Source organism: Dermochelys coriacea, chromosome 2 (assembly GCF_009764565.3).
Source record: "Dermochelys coriacea isolate rDerCor1 chromosome 2, rDerCor1.pri.v4, whole genome shotgun sequence".
In the NCBI taxonomy this organism is placed as follows: Eukaryota; Metazoa; Chordata; order Testudines; family Dermochelyidae; genus Dermochelys; species Dermochelys coriacea.
The window spans coordinates 210,533,933-210,552,135 of NC_050069.1; positions in this window are offsets into that span (position 1 = coordinate 210,533,933).

Here is an 18,203-nt window from a genome sequence, read left to right on the forward strand (position 1 = left end):
GTACAAATGCTGATTTAAGCAACAGGTTATATACCATAGTTAGTAATTCTGCAACTTCATATTTGAGTTCCTTCAGAACTCTTGGGTGAATACCATCTGGTCCTGGTGACTTTTGCTGTTTAATTTATCAATTTGTTCTCAAAGCTCCTCTATTGACAGCTCAATCTGGGATAATTCCTGAGATCTGTGATCTAAAAAGAATGGCTCAAGTGTAGGAATCTCTCTCAAATCCTCTGCAGTGAAGACAGATGGAAAGAATTAATTTAATTTCTCTGTAATGGCATTATCTTTCTTGAGTGCACCTTAAGAACCTTAGCATTCAGGGCCCAATGACTGTTGGCAGGCTTCATGCTTATGATGTATTTAAAATTTTTTTTGCTGTTAGTTTTTGTGTCATTTGTTAGTTGCTTTTCAAATTCTTTTTTGGCCTACCCTAATTATACTTTTACACTTGATTTGCCAGAGTTTATGCTCCATTCTATTTTCCTCCCCAGGATTGGACTTGCAATTTTTAAAGGATGCTTTTTTGCCTCTTGTGACTGGGTGCCTGGGATAGATCATACTGATAATGCTACACTCAGGGCAGACTGCAAGAAATAGGGCAGACAATCCCCCAAACTGGTGGTTTCCTCTATAGCCAGATTCACCAAACCAGCAACAAAAGAGCTCCTGCAGTACCACACTGGTTAACTAGAAGCCAAACAGATTCCAGCTCTTGTCTCCCATCCAGGCACCCCAATCTAATATAGTGAGAGGTCATTAAGGGGTCATTAACCACATTAAGGGTCATTAACCATATATAAGGTTCTTTCTAATCCCAAAGGATCTGCCACATCCTCAGGTCAATATCATGCTGTCAGCCAATCCTTAGTAAACTAACTAAAGATTTATTAATGAAAGAAAAGAAGAGTTATACATGGTTAATAGATCATATACATACAAATGATCGCAAAGTCCTTAGCTCAGGTGTGAAACAGTGATGGAATAGCCTGCCAGCTTGTAAAGTCTCTCTGGTAACTTCCAAAAGGTCCATTGTTCAAGGTGCTCCTTTTAGTTGTAAATTCATAGTCCAGAGAATTAGAGCAGGAAAAGAGGCAACATGGAGCTGGCTCAGGTGTCTTTTTATATCATGTCTTTTTATATCTCTGTCATGTGCATGGAAAGTTACTGTCCCAAACAAAGCCCACAGCCCCAGAAGTTGGAAAGTTACTGGCCCAAGACGGAATCCAGGCTCACATGAGCATATCACATGTCCTTACAAGGTTTGCTGACTCACATAGGCTCTTTGCTGTCTGAAGCATCTGCAGGAAGACCTACTGGGTGGAATGAGTTTCTCCAGTGACCCATTGTGAGAGAGCCAAGTGTCCTTGTTGGACCATCAATATATAGCTGTCTAGCCCTGATGTAAATCCATCTGATGGGTGTTACCCACGAATACAATACAGGTTTAAGATACCAGTACATAGCCAATATTCATAACTTCAGATACAAAGATGATACATGGATTTAACCAGGATAATCACACTTGATAGAGTAGCTTTTCCATTGGCCTCTTACATGATACACTTTATACAAGATTTATGGTAATTGTATAACAGTGGTAATATCAATGATATAAATCGTCATCTTTAATCATACAGGATCACACCTCTAACCACTTTTTACTCTGCTGTTTAGCTATGGTAGTATTTTTTTTTGGTGCTCTGTTTTTTTTATTTGGGGTTGTACATTTAGTTTGAACCTCTATTATGGTGTTTTAAAAATAATTTCCATGCAGCTTGCCGGCTTTTCACTCCTGTGACTGTTCCTTTTAATTTCCATTTAATTAGCTTCCTGGTTTTTGTTTAGTTCCAATTATTCAAGTTAAATACTACTGTGGTGGGTTTCTTTGGTATTCTTCCCCCTCTACAAGGATTTTAAATTTAATTACATTATGGTCACTATTACCAAGTGGTTCAGCTATATTAATTTCTTGGACCAGATCCTGTGCACCACTTAGGACTAATTCGATAATTGCCTCTCCTCTTGTGAGTTCCAGGACTATCTGCTCCAAGAAGCTATCATTAATGGTGTCTAGAAACTTTATTTCTGCATCCTGCCCTGAGGTGACATGTACCCAGTCAATATGGGGATAGTTGAAATCCCCCATTATTACTGGGTTTTCTGTTTTTGTAGCCTTTCTAATCTCCCTAAGCATTTTACAATTACCATCACCATCCTGGTCAGGTGGTCAGGAGTATATTATCCTCTTATTATTCAAGAATGCAATTTCTATCCACAGAGATTCTATGGTAGTTTGATTCCTTTAAGATTTGTACTATATTTGATTCTACACTTTCTTTCACATATAGTGCTACCCCGCAACCAGTGCGACCTGCTCTATCATTCCTATATATTTTGTATCTTGATATTACCAGATTCCATTGATTGTCATCATTCCACAAAGTTTCTGTGATGCCTATTATAGCAATATCCTCATTTAATACCAGGCACTCAAGTTCACCCTTTTTAGTATTGAGACTTCTAGCATTTGTATGCAAGCACTTATCAAATTTGTCACTATTTCATTGACTGCTTTCATGTGATGTAATTGTTTCTCTTCCTGTGCTTTATCAACTTCTACCCTCTCCTCTTTACTAGGATATAAAGTATTTCCTTTAATAAATCCTCCCCTAAGGGATGTCTCTGAACCATGTGCTCCTCTGCATCTATTGGCTTTCCCCCAGCCCATAGTTTAAATATGCACAAATATATTTGTGATGTTAGGGCAGTGTCAGTTAGGGCAGTGACTTGATAGCTAAGGCTGTGTTCGGTTTATCATTTAAAGGCTGGGCCTACACTAGACTGCTGAAAAATCGCACATCCCAGTGGTAGCGATGGTGGGAGCTACTGTAAAGACAGAATTTTGGGTGGGTACCAGCATGTTAGGCAGGTGTGGTATAACCTTACTCAGAGCAGATGTCTGCACATCACATAGGTAAAAATGTCAGTGGTCCAGAGAGTCTTGTCTACACTGGTGCTCCCTCTGTAGCCATCACCAATGGAACTTCCCCAGCAGAGAAACAATAGGAAAGGTGGGGGTTTTTTAAAGCCAAAAGTAGACAAGGCTTAAGTATTATTTGAATATCTTGAAAAATTAGATACAAATTATTAATTGCTTTAATAAACACAGGTAATGTTGGGGAGCAGATGAAATGCATAGGAAAGTTTCAAAGTTCAATCAAGTAGGAATTGGAAACAGTTAAAACCATCCAGATCCCTACAGTGGAAATAGGCCACTTGGACCTTTTAAGTTGTCTGTTTATCTACACATGTATTTTTATAGCTCTGGTCACTGTAGTCTCTCAGTGCCTTTCACCATTTTTGGAGTATTCAAGAATCTGTAGCAGAGGGTGCTTTGTAATAATTACTAATTAAAAAGGAAGCTTCAGGTTATTCACACACAAAAAATAAAGTTGTTTGTTATTCATACAACCACCAGCACAACGGCACCATTGTTGGATAGCTGAGCTGAGAGGCTTAGGACTGGCTGGGCATGCAGACTAAACTATTTTATTCTGAAAGTTAAGAGAGAGGCAGGGAAATGGAGACTCCTGGATAGATCTGATGGGGTAAGAGGGAGGAAGTTGGAAGATGGAGGAGGCCCATAAAGGGGTTGAGAAACATTGGGAGGGCAGTGCAGTGCAGGGATGCTTGTATTATATCTGCATATGCTGTGACTATTTTGCAGATAAAGAAAGGATTTCTATTTCCATAGCTATCAATCCATAGCACTAAATTTACTTGTAGGGGGAAAATATCCTCTTTCCTGTATGAAGACATTTAGCTATAGCTGTGATGTGAAAGCCATGTTATTACTATGTATGGTGGCACTGATGATGAACATGCCACCTACTTGACAAAGTGAATGGGGTCCCAAGCAAATTCCAGCTAGGAACAGTTATGACTCAAACAGATAAACAGAAGATTTCTCATGATCATATCCAAGTCTCTCAGTACATTTTGTCTTTTCTGTGCCGAATAACACATCATCAAAAAATTGTGCTCTTAGAGTGAAATTTATCTCAACATGGACAAATCTTTTCACCCCTTAAGGCACATCCTGGGATGTGCATTGAGAGTCAAAGGCAGAGCAACTACACAGGGGACCTCTGCATACTGCGGATGGTGGAAACAGGGGCAGAATAATGGAACATACAACTACATAGATTCAGTTGGTCTAACAAGCCATGCCAGGGACACATAGGGATTGCAGCTACTATTCCAACCCATGCCAGGAGTAGTGGCTGTGAGAAGAAGGCAGCAGCTTATTCTGTACCCTGATCCCAGACTAAGGATGGATTGCCAAGCCTAGACCTCATGCATATCAGCCACACAAAGCCTGATTTCATCATCTTATTATGGGCGATGTGAATTTCAACCTGAGGGTGAAGTCAGAGGTGATGTGCACATCACATCTAGCTTTGAGCCCATTTGTACTAAGTTAGATTCCCTTGCTTCAGTTAGACTTCAAGGGCCAAGATCAGAGATGATGATGTACATATAATTTTCATATTGGTAAATTGATATGAGTCTATATAAATACATCTGTAAAGACAGACAGTGGGAGGGCATGTTTCCAGAACACACACATTGAGAGGGCCAGAAGAAGGTGTAAATCACACCAAATTAGATTAGATTAGGGTCACTTCTAAATTTGGTCCGTAGTTTTTAAGGTGTATCCTATAGCATGTGTTTATGAGCACGGTACTAGAAGATATTATACCAGTTATACAAAAAACTGAAATTAAGAGCCCCAGGTGTGTCCATGACAATACTTCACTCTCCAGTACTGCTCTTTCTTCAAAATCTTTTACAAGGCATGATTTTAAGTTTCCTAAAAACCAGAGAGTGCTTAGATCAGCAGTCATGCACTTTTGCGTGAGGTTTGTGTGGTGAAAAAGCTGACGGAACATGTGCCTTTACTAATGAGAAGTCAAGGAGAAAAAGCTTTAAACAGACACATTTCTGCTCCAAGTTACATCATACATTTTTGGGGAAAACTTTTTAATCAAGATCAGCAGCTTATACTGTTCAGTTGTGTTTACTGGGTGCTTGAAAATTATTGAAAGGAAGAAATTCTAGCTTGTTAGTATGTTATCTTTTATGACAAGTAAACTGTCCCAGTTCATACAGTTTATGAGAGAGATAGATTACATATTTCAGTCTCCAGTTAATCTGGTATCCACATATTGATTTAAATTATTTTAGATTCTGATATAATATAGTAGGTTCTCAAACTGCATAGAATTGGAGAGGTTTTTTTTAAAAAAAATAGTTTTAGGAATACAGCCAGAAGACATATCTGGAAGATTCTTTTGATAATTTTGATGTTCAGCCTTCACAAGTTACTTTGTAATTAAGAACTCATAATATTTATATCACAGTAATGCTTACAAGCCACACCCAGATTGAACCCCACTGCGTTAAGCACTGTACAGACATAAAATAAACGACAGTCCCTGCCCCAGAGATTCAGCTGTTTAAACACAGGTTCTAATATTTATAGAGTGTCTGGAATGGCAATATCATTGTCAGATTTAACTGAACTGGACTTGGCTGAGCCTCCACTCTTCCATTTCTGTTTCGGTACCATAGATAAACACAGACTTACCTGACACTTGCTTATTATTATCCATATTCTTTGCTGATGTTAATAAAATGATCATATTATGACAACTCCTCTGAGTTAGCTCAAGTTGTCATGGCAAAGTAGGATTAAGCCCTGTGGTTTCTGGCTCATCTCACACAGCTGGCAACACTGGCTGGGGAGGGAAAGCTTGGGGGCTAGGAGAGAGAGAGAAAGATTGAGAATGGATGTCATATGTGTCTATCACAGGCGGATAGTATCTCCTTTGATTTTAGGTCAGAGCACTCTTCCGTTCAGAGCAATATTTTGATGAGCCACCCTCTGAAATTAATGGAATCCATGCACCTACAGATGACTGGGAGACAATACTTTTTGTCTAATGCATCACTCCCTCAGTAACCTGGGAAGACTTTATAATGACCTTGTTGTCCTTCTAGCCATGCAGTGGGCTCCTAAACATCCTTTTTCTTTCCTTCATCCTCACAGGTCACCATGTTCCACAGCTGAAACAAATAAGGAGACAAGTATCCCCAACTAGCAATTTGAGCTTTTCAGAGTGGCACATAAGAGATAAAATGAGGCAGAGGAGTGGGCTCATAGTATTTTCTTCTTCCAGTTTCTCTTGTTTTATACTTGGCCACTGTACTGGCGACTTAAGTGCTATGTCACAGTTGACAGTACTATAAAGAATTTATGAAGTCTTACACCATGGCTGTGTAAGGGTGAAGAATTAAGCATATGGCACTAGACCAATCAGAAATTTAAGATACTGGAGATGCAGCTGCCTATTAAGTGGCATTTCTTATAAACAACATATTATAGCAGTTCTTTGTAGTTTGCACTAGCTGCCTCTCAGTTTCCAGATGGAGTTTAAAGTTCTGACTTTGATCTATAAAGTCCTGAATGTTTTGGATTCTTCCTTTGTGGAAACTGCCTCTTTCCCCATATGTAACAGCATCACATTTGTGATCAATTGATGCACATGAATGATCAACTCCAGGATTTAAAAGGAAGGGGTCCAGTAGCTAAGCATGTTCTGTGAGAGATCGCTGAGTCTGGAACTCAATTGCACTTTGAGTCAAAATAGCCTAAATTTATTGATGTTCAGAGCAGGTTTCCAGGCTCATTTATTATCTTACTGGTTTGGTGAGGTGCAGGAGTGGTTTTTGGAGCATGGGATGATTGGGAATGAGGTGAGTTTGAGAGTTAATTTGAGTGATCTATATTTTGTGGGCTTGTGTGACACTCAGTAGCAATATCTTTAGAATAATTCTGAAGATGTACTAGATAAAATGTCCTTTAGAAGTCTGGCCGTATTTCAGGAGAGATTCCTATTGGACGAAGTGGGAAACAATAAACACACATGTCGTATGTACAGAATGGAGTGGGGTGAACAGTTATAAAAAATAGGCTAGAATATGATCAGAAGAAAAATTTCATTGTGGTAAGAAGCACTTGCCTAACTTACCTCTATGAATATTTTAAAAGGTTTTGTTTATTTTCCAAGGAAAGTGTACCAAGATTCATGTTCACCTGTTTGGAGCTCTTCTCCAATGAGTCAGTCCATTTTCCCTATGATCTCAGGAAGGCTGCATACAACTCCCTTAGAAGCACTACTCTTATTGGGCCTGTGGCCAGTCTAATAATAACAATCCTCCCGACCTGAAAGGCTAAGCAAACTGCTCCCACTCCTGGTGGCCCAAACATGGGTTTCTTTTACATATTGCAATAGAGGTTTTGTCTTGTTTTTTTAATTTAAAAATGTATTGGATTTTTAGAAAGTTCAAATATAAAGCAGAAAATAAATACCCTGGACCAGCCCTTCAGCCTTGTTCTATCCCTTATGTGCTGCTCCAGAAAGCTTAAACTGCTAGCTGGGAATTCTCCTAGCACAGGGAAATCTTTACATAGTGTATAGCTGGCTTTATGCCACTTGCTCCTGAGGCATACCATCCCCAGCACAGAGGGCATTCAGGAATAGGACTAGAGAACACTGTGCTCTAGCGGTCCTGGAGAGCCAGCACAAGTTGGAGCAGCCCTAGGTTGCACAGGGGGCTAAATGGGCCCTGGCTAGCCCCAGGATCAGAGTAAACGTATGGTAGAAAACTGCCTATATCCCCCTCAGGTGTGCCGGTACTCTAATATATTCACATTCATACTGACTCACTTCTATATATACATACAGAATTAAGTTACATAGCTATAGATTACAACACCTGTTTGCGATTATGAAAATGCATTATGACTTTAGATGAGAACAATAACAGGGCTCCCTCTGTTCATGAATGTTCCCATTCTGTTGTTGTTGGAAAAATAAACCTTTTCAAAGTAGACCATCATAAGAATGGAATGCATCCAATGAACATCTAACTGGGAGGAATTCTCCCAATGCTGCCAGAACCACTTTTATAGCAGCTGTGATCAAGATGTCTGTTGTGTGTATTTATTTACTTGTTCTGCAGTATTGAATTTAAATACCAAGCAATAGGAACAATGTTAATCTTTTGGGGAAAAATATTAGATTACATTCTAAGTGAAAGTGTAGATGGGAAGGAGAGAAAAATATTAATAAGAGTGCCTGGATCTCTTCAGCACAAATCAGTCTGACAGTCCAGGCCTGTATACTGACAGATGTCCACGTTGCTTTATTATATTTTTATTGAAGTAAAATCAGCAGCCATATGTGAAATATATTTCCTGATGTAAGAATCAACACATGGTTAAACCAGGCACTCTTTGGCCTATTTCTTATATGAAATGTGCCCTTCATAAACATTACTCCGTAGATCTACTGTGGGAGGAAGGATGGTCTTGTGATTAAAGCACAGGACCCAGAGTCAGGAGATCTCCTCAGTGGTGTCTTAGACTTCCTATGTGACCAGAGGCAAGACACATAAGTGTTCTGTGCCTCAGTTTCCCCATCTGTAAAATACAGATGTGGGTTGCAGATGCGGACAGACTGTAGAGAACCCATAGGATGAGAGGAGCCTACAAATGCTGTCTGTGGGGCATTCAGGGGAGGGTGGCTGGCACTAGACGATGAGAACCGGCTAGTTAAAGCCTTTTTTGTGTGCAGGTCCAGGAGCTGAGAACAGTTCGGCAACTGGGGGGAGGATTCCATTCCTCTCTTTCCACAGTGCCTGCACAACACCAGTGCACAAAGACTCTGCCAAAAGAGGCAGGATTTACCTTTAAAACTCACAGCTAGGCTATGCAGTGTTCTGAATTGGTCACTGATGCATATTTGACAGAGATAACTCTAAGAAAACATGAGCTCTGTCTCCGTAAAGGCAAACTGACCTGGATTCAGCAGTTTATTCCCTCCACCCAGGACACTTAAAAGCATTGGCTGCTTATCTTGACCAGGGATCGGCAACAGTTGGCACGCAGCCTGCCAGGGTAAGGCCCCTGGTGGGCTGGGCCAGTTTGTTTACCTGCCGCGTCCGCAGGTTCCGCCAATTGTGGCTCCCACTGGCCGCGGTTCACCGCTCCAGGCCAATGGGGGCTGTGGGAAGCGGCGCGGCCCGAGGGATGTGCTGGCCGCCACTTTCCACAGCTCCCATTGGCCTGGAACGGCGAACCGCAGCCAGTGGAGCCGCAATCGGCTGAACGTGCAGACGCGGCAGGTAAACAAACCGGCCCGGCCCTCCAGGAGGCTTACTCTGGTGGGCCACATGCCAAAGGTTGCCGGTCCCTGATCTAGACCAAAAGCTGACAGCTCGTGGAGTGGGGAGTGCTGCTTTGGAAATGAGATGTGATGGGTGAGGTGGGAAACAAGTACTGTGTGCATAAAAGCTTAATAATTAATAATAATTAATAATAATATTATTAGCCCACCTTCAAAATAACTCTTCCATTGTAGAAGTAGAATGCACAAGCCAAGATCCAATCACCCTACCCCTCTAGCCTGACTATGGTAAAGGCAAAAATGTAAAGGACAATTGAAATGTTGTTTTCCCAGAGGAAACTGGGGGATACACAACAGCATGTTAGCAGATAGGGGGGTCATTATTGGGTGATGGAACAAGACAATTCTACTTTCTCCAGACTGTGCCCCTGATCAAGCCTTATGATGGCAAAATGCTGGTGTAACCTGCATCAGTGTATATCATATATGACAACTGAGTCTTTCACCTATATTTTCCTCCAGGGTCACAGACTGTAAAAGACTATAATCCCAGGGTAATTTGAGGACTAGAGACCATGTCCTCGGCATGATGTCTGATAAAGGGAAAGAGAGAGAAGAGAAGAGAACAAGCTGGATGCCTTTTTTTTAAAAATAAGTCAAGTCACTTCCATATGTTGTTTTGAAGGGGAAGTAATGTTCTAACCTCTTCTGGACAGGTGTCTGGGAGAAAATAGTATCTACCTTGGAGCATGCAGTTAAAACAACAGCTTCAGTGCCACCCGCCCACTGGCTGTGATTAGTAGGAGCACAGGGAAAGCTGGCTGACCTGAAGGAAAAGCAGGAAGAGGGGATCAAAGGTTACACTGGCTATTTAAGTCAAATCGGGTTCAGATTTATTTTGTTCCAGCTGAAAGACCAACATTTTAAAATCTGTTTTGATCCAGTCTGACCATGTAAAAGAAATGCTGCAATGGGACAGCAACTTTGAACAACTTCAACCTGAAACACAAGTTGTGTTAGGTAGCGGCACTGCCCCTCTATGGTCTTGTGCAGCACTGAGCCCTTTGCTGGCTGTGACTGCCTTGGAGCTGCCTAGAATAATTTAGCAATAGTATATCTGGGCTGGATCATGATATTTGCTGTATGCATATGTTTGAATTAATTCTTAACAGTTTTGTCAGGAAATGTAGTCAGGAAGGGAGGTGGTTCCTGATATTCCATCTCTCTGCAAACACTGGGAGGACAATGCAGAGCAATTCACTTTGAAGCCCTGGCTCACATACCCCCTAAGGCCCTCATGGACCAGACAGATGAGTTTTCTCCAAGAGGGATCCAGGGATCCAGTTCCTGCGATGGGTGGACAGAATCAAAGGCCTCAGAAGGGTTGAAAGATACACACACATTCAAGGAGGGAAGATGGTTAAGGGGGACATTGAGGCAGAGACTGTTGTGGAGCAGAGTGATCCCCAGACTCTAGAGGTGGAAGTCTGGGGTAAGAAAGGGGTAACTATGCCCGTAAGTAAGATAAATGTGTATATCCATTTTGTTTTAAAATCTCTTTCCTCTTATGCTATGCTGAATTTCTACTATTAAGATTAAACAATCATTTGTTTTAAGACGGCTGTGTGGGAACACTGTATTCACCACTGGTCGCAACTCCCACATATACCGAGTCCAGTAAGCTCTGCTGGGTAAGCATGGTTGGTACACAGGGTACTGTAGCACTGGGCCCAGGCCTAGTCTTAGAGTCAGAGAATTGTGGAATTCTGCCCTAGAAAGGTGAGGGCACAATGCCCAAGACTAGAAGGGGAAGCACTCACAGAGACCAAGGGAAAGGGCTAGAGGTGCAGCTATCCCTGAGCTGTGACATCAGCTCTTCACAGTAATGACTAGCAATACCGCACAGTCGGTACTAAAATCAACCAACCTATGGCAAATAAACTATCAGCAACTGATGCAGAAGTCTCTGCTCCTGCAACTGTAGATAATCCTGCTTAGTTATGGTAGAGTTGCATGCTTTGTGTTATATTGTGATCATGGATTGAATACCATATGTGCAAAGGTAGGGCACCAGAAGAGACCTTGCACAGGGGATTTAAGGAATTTTTCAAAACTTTTCTAAACCGTCCTAAAAGTGGATGTTGGTAGATAAGGTCTAATAATGTGTAAGATGCTCAGAGCAACAGCTATTTTCTCTCCCCTTTAGAAGGAGGAGGAATGCTATAATTTCAGTTCGATCATTGGGGCCAGTAGTTATATGCTCTAATGGTGTAAATCCTTGACCACAGCAAGAGTTAAAGAATATCTAAGGCAGGATTATAACTGGATCTAATCTGAAATGTATCTGATGTGCAGAAACCATGTGCTACTTATGATGTTTTCTTAAGTTTATCCCATTGTTATAAAATGCCATTCCTGAACAATGTTCACACTTCAAGGGAAACTTGAATATATTCGTCATTGTAAAGAGAAGGCCACCATCATGACAGTGGAGTAAACAAAAAATCCTTCTTTGTTTTTCAGGGTTTCTAACTGCACAATAGTCCAGAGCTCACCAGTATTTCAAAGACTTGCCTAGCTGAGAAAATTCAACAACGGGGAAGGTAGGAAAGCAGAGTAGCAAACAGCAAGAATAGTGCCACATGTGACCCCTTTCAGAAAAAGTCTTATATACATTACTACACCATGTATTTTATAAAAACACACTAAATGAAGTAAGAAGTAAAGCAGTATTTGTAGAGTACATTGTTTCTAATTACTTAAATGCACCCAATCTAATTAGATAGAACACATGATGGAGCATATGCTGCAGTGAGATTTCATGTGATCTGCAAGGATAAAGCAACAAAGAAGTCTTATAGGAATGTGACTAAGATGTTGACTAGAAAGTATGTAGTTTGCTAAGAGGGATGTGCAAAGCTCTGTTTAACAATGAACAGAAACACAGAACCTGCAGGAAATAAGAGCTGCATGTTCTTTTAACCACCATGTCTCCTTTCCAGTTGCCACTAAGTTATATAATGAACACTTTTACAGCATTCGCTGCTTGAAGGGGACAGGGCATGAAAGTCGTTTCTAATATCTATCAAATTGTGTTTGAATATTGTAAACTAAGTAGAATAAAATCCTACCCACCGATGTGTAGTCATCTGGGAGAAAGCATGAACAAAACCAAATCAAACCAAAAACACTTTTGATGTATTTGTTGACACTAAAAGAACTTTCTTCATCTTTGTTCCTCTTCCCGACATTTTGAGCTGTTTCATTTTGTATGGGGAAAAAGTTACACTCAGAACTTTTTTTTTTAAAAGGTGATATTGATAAGAATCTGTCTACTCCTCCTGCACAGAGAAGAGCTGCAGCAGCGATGCAGACTATGTCCGAGTATTGCCTAAAGTTGATTTGTTAAGGAGAGCTACTCTTCTTTTTTGTACTCGGGTATTCTGAAAAGGAAAACTACAAACAGTTGTGGGAGAGAGAGAAAGCATCCTTCATCCTGACACCAAATTATGTATATCATTATGGAAATATATTAGGTCAACTATTCCTTTTACCAGCCAGAGCAGGATTGGTCCCTACTGTACACTGTTTGGTGGTTCATGAAGTTTTAAATAGAGAAGGAATGGGACTTCTAGTCGTCCCAGTGGGAACTATTGGTCTAATAAAGCTGACAGCAAGTTCTTCATTTCACCTGTTATGACTAGTTATATCTCCTTTAAAAAGTCCATGCCTCCAACTCCCCCTTCAGTTCACTTGCTCTCCTCTGAATTTTCTTCAACTGTTTAAACAGCTTTGTGGTTACATAGTACTTAGAACCAATACTGAGCCAGGGTTAGAATTTTTCTCTACTGCAATACTTAATACCTGTGTATTTCAAAAATTGTATTGGCTTTTTCTATTGACCTAGCCCATTCCAAAGTCTTATCTACTTTGCTGTCCAGTGTCACCTAACATCTTCCAAAATCACAAATTTACAGGTTTCTCATTCCCACTGAATACATAGTACAGATTTCCCACCAGCTCTTCGTTTGCATTTTTCAAGATTAAATATAATTGTACACTTATTTATAACCTCTAAATACATTTTTGTATTATTTCTTTGTCCACATGGTCTAGTATATTTCATTAACATGCTGTCTACCTCTACTTCCGGATCATTAATAAAAGTGTTCAATAACAGAATTAACACTGACCTTTAGCTGTCTCCCTCAAACAAGATACGGAAAGTAGACTATAAATAACTGGCATTCCATCATTTTCGGTACATCTAGCAACGTTCCTATCCAAATCACCTTAAAACAAACATATCACTTACACTATCAGACACTTTACTAAAAGTCAAACAACCCATCCATGGAATTCCCTTCAATTATTTTGTAATGGTCAAAAAAGCAATTGTTTGCCTGCTAAGATGTATTTTCTCAAGTACATCCCTACTGCTCCATAACTTATCAAAATAATTGTCAGTGGCACAGTAAGTGCATTAGCTCATTCTCTTACTACTGAAGAAGATACACCATCTGGACTCAGTGATTTGTGTACAGTAGGTTCTCATTTCACAAAGATTCCCTTAGCTACCTTTTATCAATAACCGTTTTGCATCTTCATTGCCTTCCTCCTGGCCAGTTATTTCAACAGTGTTTTAAAAAATTATCTTTCAGCCATTTTAGAATCATCAGTTTCATCTCACTGTTCCTTTATTAACAGACTCTTGTATTTCCTTAAATATATTTATAAAAGCCCTTATTTCTCTTTCCCCTTTAATTTATTATGTTTTTGCTGCCCTTATCTTTACAAGTTTTAACATTCTCAGTTCATCACCTCCTTCCTCTTTGATCGTCAGTAGTGTTAGCCTCTGATTTTTCAGCAGCCGTTAGTGAAGCCACATAAGCTGTTCCTACTATTTTTCTTTCCTTTTATTACATAATTGGAATTACTTTCAAGCCTCTTATTTCCCCTCCCCCTTTAACTGCTTACACTTGAGGCCCCATGTTGCTGCTACTAATATTTGGTTGAATAAGCCTTGAGAGAGATCCAGTTGTTGTCCATTAAATCTGGTCCTTTCGCTTGTGCAGTAGAGGGATACCTTTGGATGATGAATCTCTTGGGCGTACAGCCAGCCCATAGCTGCTGCTATCTGTGAACTGCACCATCATCTCCAATGAACCAAACTTCAGATTAGTTATTCGTACACACCACAGGAATTTCAGTGACTCATAAATCCTGTTATATCAAAACAAGGGAAATACTCAATATCACATGGAGCCAGACCCTGGGTTGAGCGATTGACTCTACATTTGTATCTAGTCTTCTGCCAGCAATCAAGACACTTAAATCTCTTATACCCCTGAACTGTGATCTTTAAACTCTTATTACCTGACCTAAAGCTAAATGTGACAATGAGATCAGTGAATCTGCTACCGTGCTCCATTTTCTTTTCCATATGTCAAGTCCAAACTTTTATGACTATCTGTATGGCAGCCAAACAAGGAGGTAGGCACAAGAGGCAGCTCTCTAGTCATCAGGAGGACAAGAGAGGGATATAACTGCTATGAATTAGGAGTTTCTCGCCCCCTTCCCCATGTTGACAGTGAATTTTGAAATCCTGTTCTGCTTTCACTGTACTTGATTAATAAGGGCAGTGTGACAGGGTGTACATGTGGGGGAAAGATTTTTGTACACAACTGTTCAGTTGGATAGACTGACTGACTGACTGAAGAAGTTATCTGTCTTATGCAGTTTAGCAAGATTCCAGATGGTAGGTATATGAGCAGCCAAAGCAGAGACTGCTCTACTGGGGGAGAGAGTAAAGGGGGGTCCAACTTGGTCCACTCTTTCTTGCCCCAGCCCCAGAGTGGACCACCCTCGTCGGGGGGCACTAGAACACAGGTGGTGCTTCTCCTCCCCAATGGCCTTGAGGAATAACTGCAGAGAGCAGCCAGCCACTGAGACTCCAGCTGGTAGGAACAGGAGCAGCCAAAGCAGGGACCTTTGGACATGTCAGTAGCATGTTGTTCTGACTTTCTCTGCCCTGTACTGACTGACTGTTTGCTCCAGTCCTCCCCCACCATCTCTTAACTCCACACCTGCCATGCCCCCTCTTCCTCCTCACCCCCTTCAACTTAGCTGATCCCCCTTCTAAGAAAACCCACCTCCACAATATATAAAGGGATTAACATGCTGCTTGCCCCCATCATATTGTTCACTCTGCTAGTGTGTTCTACCCCTTCCCACAGCCTGTGTCAATCTTGTCTATTCAGACAATAATGTCTCATTGTTTCTTTGCCCTCTCTTGCTGTGGTCTTATATCTAGATTTTAGGCTCTTTGAGATGGTGGCTCTCTCATTGTTTGGTGTTTGTACAGAACCTAGCACAATAGGGTTCTGGTCCAAGATAGGTTCCTAGGTGCTACAATAATACAAACAGTTGTCATAATACTTATACTCATTTTAGCATTGTCTTGGCTTCTGTTGTATAGTCCACCACACTCAGATGCTAGACTGCTACCAGTACCAATTTTCTATTTAGCCCCTTCTTTTTAGTTATTCATACCACTTTTGATTGGGGATGAAGAGGTGGGATGTTAGCTCAATGGGGATTGTTTTTAATCTTAAAGGAAGTTGATCAAAGCCACCTCAGTTGTACGCCCTGATAAGGAATTGTACCTTCATTCCTTATATACATTTCTTATAGCCTTAAAATAATTGAAGTTAAAAAATTGAAAACTTGGCTTTTTTAAATCCCTCAGCATGACACAATAATCATCCAACTTTGAAAAATGTCATTTCAAAGTTGGCATTTTGGCTGCATGCAAGATTTTTCTACTCCAAATTACAGTGTCGTATAGCTGTTTAGAATGTGGTATGTATGCAAAACCACTGCAGCTCAGAGAAGCCCTTGGCTACATAAGCCCTTAAAAGTTCTTAAAGCAGCTTAGTAGCAACCTGTGAGACACCCTAAACGGGGCTAAAAGTTTTAAGCAGCTCAGCACTTAAGTTCAATGCTAAGCAGCTATAAGGATCATCTGCACTGCAAATACAGCTAAAAGCTCTTGTAGTGGCCTCATTTTTTCAGTGTTATGAAGGTGGCTTAAGCTTTTAGCAGATGCAGCCCATCCTCAGTTGGGCTACTTCAAGGATCCCTGTCATTACTATAGCAGCCATTTAATTGGACAAACCATTAGGATAGATGTGAAGAATAATGTATTGAAAGTTGAAATACATGTAATTTCTAGATTATAATCACCTTTGTGGAATTTTCCCAGCACACAATGGTTAAGAATGGTTTCAGAGTAGCAGCCGTGTTAATCTGTATCTGCAAAAAGAAAAAGGAGTACTTGTGGCACCATCAGATGCATCTGATGAAGCGAGCTGTAGCTCACAAAAGCTTATGCTCAAATAAATTTGGTAGTCTCTAAGGTGCCACAAGTACTCCTGTTTCTTTTTAATGGTTAAGAATGAATCTCTTTTAAAACATGCCAGGGGATCTTTAATGCCAGGAGGAGCTCATGTTTAAAGCTTTATTTCAAACTATAACCTCTCGTGCAGTCTACCATGATGCATGGGTTTAAACACTAATTTAACAGAAAGAATATCACCACCATCTCTTACTGGAGCACCTGGTTTCGTTTTTCCTTGGAAATCTTCCATCCAACTACTGACTCCATTTTCTAAATTAAGCACCAAGGTTAAAGCTACTCTAACAGTCTTTGTCATGGTTTTTATCTACAAGTAATTTTACAAAAGTGAGGCAGTGAAGGCCATGAGGGTGCATTTTTTTAGAATTACAAAGGCAAGTCAATTGACATGCAAGTAGGTTTCATCATCTGGTACGTCCTAGAGCAAGGATATTTCAATCTTAATTCTGGTATGTGCCTTGGCTTCTCCAAGTAGAAATCTTACACCAATTGCTTCTGTGTTAAGAAACCCATAGCTATGGCAGTTCTAAATGAAAATGTGCATGCCTTAATTTGTACAAGTATCAGTATTCAAAAGATGCAGCATGTTATGTAAACATACATTATGCTTAGGGGCTACCTAGCTGCTGTGAAAAGTAATAGCTTTTCCTTTGAAAAGTGAACAGTTCAAAACTTGTTTTGGGTCAGGAAAAAAAAATGCTTCCATTCTTCTAATCTATATCAAAGTCACCAGAAATTCTGTGCAAACAACCCAGAACTACAGGAGAAGCTGTTGAAGATCAGGCTTGACACCCTTTGTGGTAAGCCTGTATAGTACATACCTATACCCTGCTTGTCTCAAGTTTGCTTTCATGTACACCAAATTCACTCCCATTATTTAAACAGAAAAGGAGTACTTGTGGCACCTTAGAGACTAAAATTTATTTGAGCACAAGCTTTTGTGAGCTACAGCTCACTTCATCGGATGCATTTGGTGGAAAAAGTTTTTCCCCCCCCACCAAATGCATCCGATGAAGTGAGCTGTAGCTCACAAAAACTTATGCTCAAATAAATTTGTTAGTCTCCAAGGTGCCACAAGTCCTCCTTTTCTTTTTGCGAATACAGACTAACACAGCTGCTACTCTGAAACCTGTCCTTATTTAAACAAGCCACCTTCTGTATTAAATTAGTATTAGTTAATTGTGCAAAGGCTATGTGGTCCATATTAAGATTTAAGGCAAAATGTCTTCAAACTGCCCAATTACCTCAGCTTAAAAATGCACAGCCTGGAGTGGGTTTATTATTTTGTTCTCCAATTAAAGCATGAGGGGCTCAGTAGTTTAAAACAATCTTAGCCAGTTTTAGGAAGGATTTGTACAATTTATCCTTCCACTATGAAAAGTGGTTCCTAGAATAATCATGCATTCTCCTCAGACCCTTTAAAAAAAAAAACACACAACAAAAAAAACACAACCAAATACACTAGAATTTTAGGTTTCTCTCTCTCCACTCCTTGTTTATGCAGAGTCTTCCCTGCTTGCTGAAGAGGG